The sequence below is a fragment of the Diadema antillarum genome, unplaced genomic scaffold, assembly GCF_040938485.1.
Source record: "Diadema antillarum isolate AM-2024a unplaced genomic scaffold, OU_Dant_1.0 seq00001117_RagTag, whole genome shotgun sequence".
Lineage (NCBI taxonomy): Eukaryota > Metazoa > Echinodermata > Echinoidea > Diadematoida > Diadematidae > Diadema > Diadema antillarum.
In genome coordinates, this window is record NW_027271931.1 from 238,454 (window position 1) to 246,398 (window position 7,945).

Sequence of the window (7,945 nt, forward strand, 5' to 3'; positions counted from 1 at the left end):
CACAGTACCACACAGTTCCTGTGTTAACATATATATGTGTGTGGTACATTGTGTGGTACCAACCAGTACCACAGGGAGTACCACATGAGCCTGTAAAACAGTACCACACAGTTCCTGTGGTAACATTTATTTATGTGGTACATTGTGTGGTACTGACAAGTACTACAGGGAGTACCCTACAAGCCTGTGGTACAGTACCACACAGTTCCTGTGGTAACATTACAAGTGTGTGGTACATTGTGTGGTACCGACAAGTACCACAGGGAGTACCACAGGACTTTTTTGTTAGGGTAAACATGCTATGACGCGAGTAACTGGGACCATCTGCAAAATATGTACGAAAACAAACAAACAAACAATAACAAAAACTATATCGCCATAATTGAACCCCTCCATTTCCTGAATCATTCCTGAGAAACGACAGTGACTGGTGACTCAGTCAGGATAGGCCTACATCTATGGGCATACCCAGGGAAGATCAGGGGCGTCGAATCTATCTCGGGGGGGGGGGGGGGGCAAAGGGGCATTTGCCCCGCCCCTACGGAAGTGTTTAGGCAGACAAATCATTTATCCCCCAAGCAATTCCCGAGATGAGGACAAATCTCGAACTTTCTTAATGGAAAATTGGAAAATCGGAAAAATGGAAAATCGTTGTATTGCAATCATAAACATGCAAAAAGCTCCGCTATACAGGATCCCTTTTGATAGACTTTGTACACTTTTGAGATTGACGTATATTTCCCTAATTAATCAAAGAGTGTGCAGCAGATCTTTCACTTAACAAAAGCACCCTCATAATGCAGAGGCGCCGATGGGGGGGGGGGGGATGGTTCCCCCATAAAAGTGGGACAAACAAAAGCGAAAAATATAGCTACAAACGACAGTTTTTGGAGTGTAAAATGTCAAAATTTTAAAGCTCGCTCGCTCCGCTCGCTCGCATTTAATCGCTATGCCATTCTCCTGATGTTGCTGCCAGTGACTGACAGCAGTTGCGCCCGGTGCGCCTCCCTTAATTTCCAAAGCGAGAAATATAGCTACAAACGGCAGTTTTGGGACTGTAAAATGTCAACATTTTGAAGCTCGCTCGCATTTAATCATTATGCCATTCTCCTGATGTTGCAGCCAATAATTGCCAGCAGTTTTCGCCCGATGCGCCCCCCTTAATTTCCAAAGCGAAAAATATAGCTACAAATGGCAGTTTTTGGACTGTAAAATGTCAACATTTTCAAGCTCGCTCGCTTCGCTCGCTCGCATTTAATCATTATGCCATTCTCCTGATGTTGCTGCCAGTAACTGCCAGCAGTTTTCGCCCGGTGCGCCCCCCTTAATTTCCAAAGCGAAAAAATACAGCCACAAACGACAGTTTGGGGGACTGTAAAATATCAAAATTTTCAAGCTCACTCGCTTCGCTCGCTCGCGTTTAATCGTTATGCCATTCTCTTGATGTTGTTGCCAGTAATTGCCGCCAGTTGCGCCCGGTGTGCTCCCCCCCCCCTTAATTTCCAAAGCGAAAAAATACAGCCACAAAAGGCACTTTGGGGACTATAAAATGTCAAAATTTTCAAACTCGCTCGCTTCGCTCGCTCGCATTCAATCGTTATGCCATTCTCCTGATGTTGCATGCTGCCAGTAATTGCCAACAGTTGTGCCCGGTGCGCCCCCCCCCCCTTAAATTCCAAATCGAAAAATATAGCTACAAACGACAGTTTTTGGACTGTAAAAAGTCAAAATTTTCAAGCTCACTCGCTTTGCTCGCTCGCATTTAATCATTATGCTATTCTCCTGATGTTGCAGCCAATAATTGCCAGCAGTTTTCGCCCGATGCGCCCCCCTTAATTTCCAAAGCGAAAAATATAGCTACAAGGCAGTTTTTGGACTGTAAAATGTCAACATTTTCAAGCTCGCTCGCTTCGCTCGCTCGCATTTAATCATTATGCCATTCTCCTGATGTTGCTGCCAGTAACTGCCAGCAGTTTTCGCCCGGTGCGCCCCCCTTAATTTCCAAAGCGAAAAAAATACAGCCACAAACGACAGTTTGGGGGACTGTAAAATATCAAAATTTTCAAGCTCACTCGCTTCGCTCGCTCGCATTCAATCGTTATGCCATTCTCCTGATGTTGCATGCTGCCAGTAATTGCCAACAGTTGTGCCCGGTGCGCCCCCCCCCCTTAAATTCCAAATCGAAAAATATAGCTACAAACGACAGTTTTTGGACTGTAAAAAGTCAAAATTTTCAAGCTCACTCGCTTTGCTCGCTCGTATTTAATCGTTATGCCATTCCCCTGATGTTGCTGCCAGTAACTGCCAGCAGTTGCACCCGGTGCGCCCCCCTTAATTTCCAAAGCAAAAAAATACAGCCAAAAACGGCAGTTCTTGGACTGTAAAATGTCAACATTTTCAAGCTCGCTCGCTTCACTAGCTGGCATTTAATTGTTATGCAATTCTCCTGATGTTGCTGCCAGTAATTGCCAGCAGTTGCACCCGGTGCGGCCCCCCCCCCTTAATTTCCAAAGCAAAAAAATACAGCCACAAACGGCAGTTTTTGGACTGTAAAATGTCAAAATTTTCAAGCTCGCTCTCTCCGCTCGCTCGCATTTAATCGCTATGCCATTCTCCTGATGTTGCTGCCAGTGACTGACAGCAGTTGTGCCGGTGCGCCTCCCTTAATTTCCAAAACGAAAAATACAGCTACAAACGGCAGTTTTGGGACTGTAAAATGTCAACATTTTGAAGCTCGCTCGCTTCGCTCGCTCGCGTTTAATCATTATGCCATTCTCCTGATGTTGCAGCCAATAATTGCCAGCAGTTTTCGCCCGATGCGCTCCCCTTAATTTCCAAAGCGAAAAATATAGCTACAAACGGCAGTTTTTGGACTGTAAAATGTCAACATTTTCAAACTCGCTCGCTTCGCTCGCTCGCATTTAATCATTATGCCATTCTCCTGATGTTGCTGCCAGTAACTGCCAGCAGATTTCGCCCGGTGCGCCCCCCTTAATTTCCAAAGCGAAAAAATACAGCCACAAACGACAGTTTGGGGGACTGTAAAATATCAAAATTTTCAAGCTCACTCGCTTCGCTCGCTCGCATTTAATCGTTATGCCATTCTCCTGATGTTGTTGCCAGTAATTGCCGGCAGTTGCGCCCGGTGTGCTCTCCCCCCCCCCCTTAATTTCCAAAGCGAAAAAATTCAGCCACAAACGGCACTTTGGGGACTATAAAATGTCAAAATTTTCAAACTCGCTCGCTTCGCTCGCTCGCATTCAATCGTTATGCCATTCTCCTGATGTTGCATGCTGCCAGTAATTGCCAGCAGTTGTGCCCGGTGCGCCCCCCTTAAATTCCAAATCGAAAAATATAGCTACAAACGACAGTTTGGGACTGTAAAAAGTCAAAATTTTCAAGCTCACTCGCTTTGCTCGCTCGCATTTAATCATTATGCCATTCCCCTGATGTTACTGCCAGTAACTGCCAGCAGTTGCACCCGGTGCGCCCCCTTAATTTCCAAAGCAAAAAAATACAGCCAAAAACGGCAGTTCTTGGACTGTAAAATGTCAAAATTTTCAAGCTCGCTCGCTTCACTAGCTCGCATTCAATTGTTATGCAATTCTCCTGATGTTGCTGCCAGTAATTGCCAGCAGTTGCACCCGGTGCGGTCCCCCCCCCCTTAATTTCCAAGGCAAAAAAATACATCCACAAACGGCAGTTTTTGGACTGTAAAATGTCAAAATTTTCAAGCTCGCTCGCATTTAATCGCTATACCGTTCTCCTGATGTTGCTGCCAGTGATTGACAGCAGTTGCGCCCGGTGTGCCCCCCCCCCCCTTAATTTCCAAAGCGAAGAATATAGCTACAAACGGCAGTTTTTGGACTGTAAAATGTCAAAATTTTCAATGTAAAAAGATTTCACCGTGGGAGGGGGAAACCCCCCTACCATACCCTCCCCCCCCCCTCGCTTGCTTCGCTCCCTCACGATCTCATAACCGCTCCCCCTATAAGATCAAAACCTGTCAACGCCGGTGATAGGCCCAACTATTTAGTAGGTCTTCGCAGTGATGTCGCACAGGCGGAGCAAGAGCTGAAATACCACGATTTAGTCATTCAATAATATATTGTGAATATTTCATTTTCTTTTTTTTTTTTTAAAGAAAAAAAAACAAAAATTTCACCAAAAGTGTGCACCAGATCGCTGAATTTCAGGTCTGAAAATGCAAAATCTTCCTCGTGTGGGAGAGGGATACACCCCCCTCCCCCTACACACCCTCCCCCCCCCCGTTCGGTCGCTCCGCTCCCTCGCATATTTCAAAAAAAAAAAAATGTCTTCATACTTTTAAGGTCTGATTTTCCGCCGCAAGTCATCTGACAAGCAAAAAAAAAAAGCAGCAACAAGAACAAAAGGTCTTCATATTTTTGCTGCCACTTTCCTCCCACTTTATATTTCATGCAAAAGAGTGGGACATCCGATCCCTGTAAAGTATGCGTGTGTGTGTGGGGGGGGGGGGGCACCAAGCTTCTCTTCCCCCCCCCCCCCCCCCCCCCCCCCCCCCCCCAAGGCTGCGCCGGTCCGGTTATGTAGATGGGCTTGTAATCGTGGTGATGGTGACCATCCCCCCCACTCCTCAGTACGGATTTACGCCGTTATTGCCTTCCACGAAAGAGAACAAAAACAAAACAAACAAGCAAACAAAGATTCCTGTCACCTATACCCTGCGAAAGTTGACAAGTTTCTTCCAATCGTGATGACACGGATGCTGTTCGCTATTCCGAAGGTTCGTTAATCCGAAACACACAAATTTCCTACAGAGGTTCGTTAATCCGAAAATGAAAAAGGAAGTTGTTAATCCGAACATGTGAATTTTGTGACGTTATTCCGAAGGTTCGTTATTCCGAAGGTTCGATCGTTAATCCGAAAATGAAATAGGGTTCGCTATTCCGAAGGCTCGTTTATCCGAAAATGAAATAAGGTTCGTTATTCCGAAGGTTCGTTAATCCAAAAATGAAACAAAGCTCGTTGTTCCGGAGGTTCGTGGTTGATCCGAAGTGATGGTCCGTAACGAACCTTCGGAACAACGAGCTTTGTTTCATTTTTGGATTAACGAACCTTCGGAATAACGAATCTTATTTCATTTTCGGATAAATGAACCTTCGGAATAACAAACCCTATTTCATTTTCGGATTAACGAACCTTCCGAATAACGAATCCTCCGAATAACGAACTTTCGGAATAACGAACCATCGGACTAAAAAACCTTCGGAATAACGAGCTGTAACCAATGACACAATGTGAACATTATTATTAGTAACAATAAAGTACCACGAAATCATTCGCTTCCCGTAAATGAATACACTTCCATGGCAATATGTGTATATGTAAAAGAGAAAAAGAAAAGAAAAGAAAAAGAAAAAACTATACGGTCTTTGTCCATGGTTTTAACCATGGTTTCAATGGTATTGTACCACCTTCTTGAATTCGGACCAATGAAACGTGATGAGCATGCATTACTGCACTCTATATAAGTGGTTCTGTTGGGAAAGATTTTGGCCATGGGGTTAAAGGACAAGGGACAAATAGAAATGTTCAATGCACAATTTCCCCTTATTTTGAAAATAGCTCCAGTATTGTCATCAAAATGGATGTTACCAGCGATAGCAATTTTTTGAAGAATTGTGGATCATGGATTCACAGGGCAAGGGACAAAGGGCACATGAAAATGCTCAAATCTCTGAATAGATGCTATATAATTAGTCATCCATACATCCAAATGAAAAGTAGTTTAAGGTGGGTAGACGATGAACCCTCAACATACTATTTGTGACAAACATGTAATTTTATGTGTTTATGTGTTTGTTTTTTGCCAATCATGTGAAACGACATGTCGTTTCACAACATGGTCGACCTATAGGCCTACGGGAGGACCAAGCATTGTGGCGGAAGTATACCAGTCACCACATGTGGTGAAATTTTTAGTTTGTTCAGCAGATGAATAAAAAGGGACCAGATCTTTCTATCGTAGCAGAATCTTCGTCAGGGGTAAACATTATTTAGTGGCCCGCCATTACAGTAGGCCTATATATTAATGGACAAGCAGATTTCAACAGCTTTTCTCTTTTTTATTGAATTAATTCCCAATTTTTCACCAAAAGTGTGCATCAGGTTATAGGGTAAACTACCGTTGAATAAAAGTTTGGATCAAACATAAGTCAGAAATCGAACGTAAGTACATGTATATATATAGGCCTATACATTGTATACACATGTACATGTACATGTACATTATAATATAATGATAGGCCTATCTCAGCATAGGCTAACTCAATTCTGGTTATAAACCGATGTTGACTTCCAGCAAGATGAGGCTCGCCTCCCTGTTTCGAGTTGTAAAAGGTCCCCTTTACCCTAAAATTGGGAGCAGGAATCTTTAAAAAATGTTCAAGATATCACTTTTGATGCATAATAAATAGATGTGTAGGTCAGTTGCAATAAAGCCTAAAACATAAGGAAATAAAACTATTTCTCTCATTAAAGGGACATTCCAGGCGATTTTCATAATTTCACATCATGTAGTACATAAATCAACAGCTCCATGTATAGATTTGTTGAATTTGTTGTGGTTCTTGAGCAGAGAAACAATGATTTGAAAAACTTTAAACGAATTACACTGAACAAGGATGATGACATAGGAGGTTCACATATTCCAGAAATGTAGCAGTTTTAATTCCATTATACAATACCACTTGCTTGCGAGTTCACGTGTGTATAATCTATGCATGCCTTCTTCTTTTGTTCTGCTTCCAAGAGCCCCAAGTAACCATGCATTCTAATGGGGAACCTGCCATGTCATCATCCTTGTTCATTGCAATTTGTTATAAATTTCGAAAATATTCTTATTTTTCATCCCAGTTATCATACTGAAACTCTGTCCTCAGTATAACTAATTTATAGTGGTTCAAAAAATGTAAAAATATGAAAATCATCCGGAGGTCTCCTTTAAATCATAACTGTTGATGCATGGTTTAGTCTGGTAACATTTTATCATAACTATTTTTCACATTTTGTATATTCAACAATACACTGTAATTATAATAAACATCGACTATATACTGCTTCAATTTTCACATTGGTCACTTCTATCCCTAACTCACATTTTAGGACTAATTTGAAGCACTAATGCTGGGTTTTTGTTTCATTTGCAAATGGCAAAGTATGCATTTATGGTATGGTTGAGGTGAGGATTCCAGTCCAAAAGTAAGTCTGATGAAAAATAGTAAGATATTATGAGTTCAATGATTTTGATCGAAATTGGATGAAAAAACAAGGAAGTTATGACGGTTTGAAGTTTCACTATTTTTGGGCGAAAAAAGTTCTTGAACTGTCAATATGAATTTCAAATGGAAAAGTGAGCATGTCATTCCCTCACAGCTTGCCATACAGTTTGTACATAAAATTTCGACATTTTCAGTTTTTCATTTAAACGTAATTCTGACCTGAGGCTCAAATCCAGATATATCTAACTGATCACTATTCTGAAGTTATTCAACCAGGAATAACATCATGTTTCAGACTTCAATGACAGAAACATTGAATTTTCATCATTTTTTTCCTACATCATCAATGGAAAATTGTGAGGGCATGACATGGTTAGCTCACTCATTTGCATATTCATTTCCACTGTACAAGAACTCTTATGCAGAAATTAGCAAAACTTCAAAATGTCATAGGCCCTATCTTCCTTATTTCCTTTATCCGATTTCAGTCAAATTTTACTATTGAACTCGTAAGATTTTACTCCTTTTTATCAGACTATACTCATAGGTCGCCCTATCTGGACTTGATTTTCCCCTTTGAGTTTTTGCAAGCTATTTAGAAACCACTTTATGAAATGTTATGATTGTAAGAGGAATCTAAAAGTTCATTTGATAAAAATCCGTTTTGAAATGGCTGAGATATG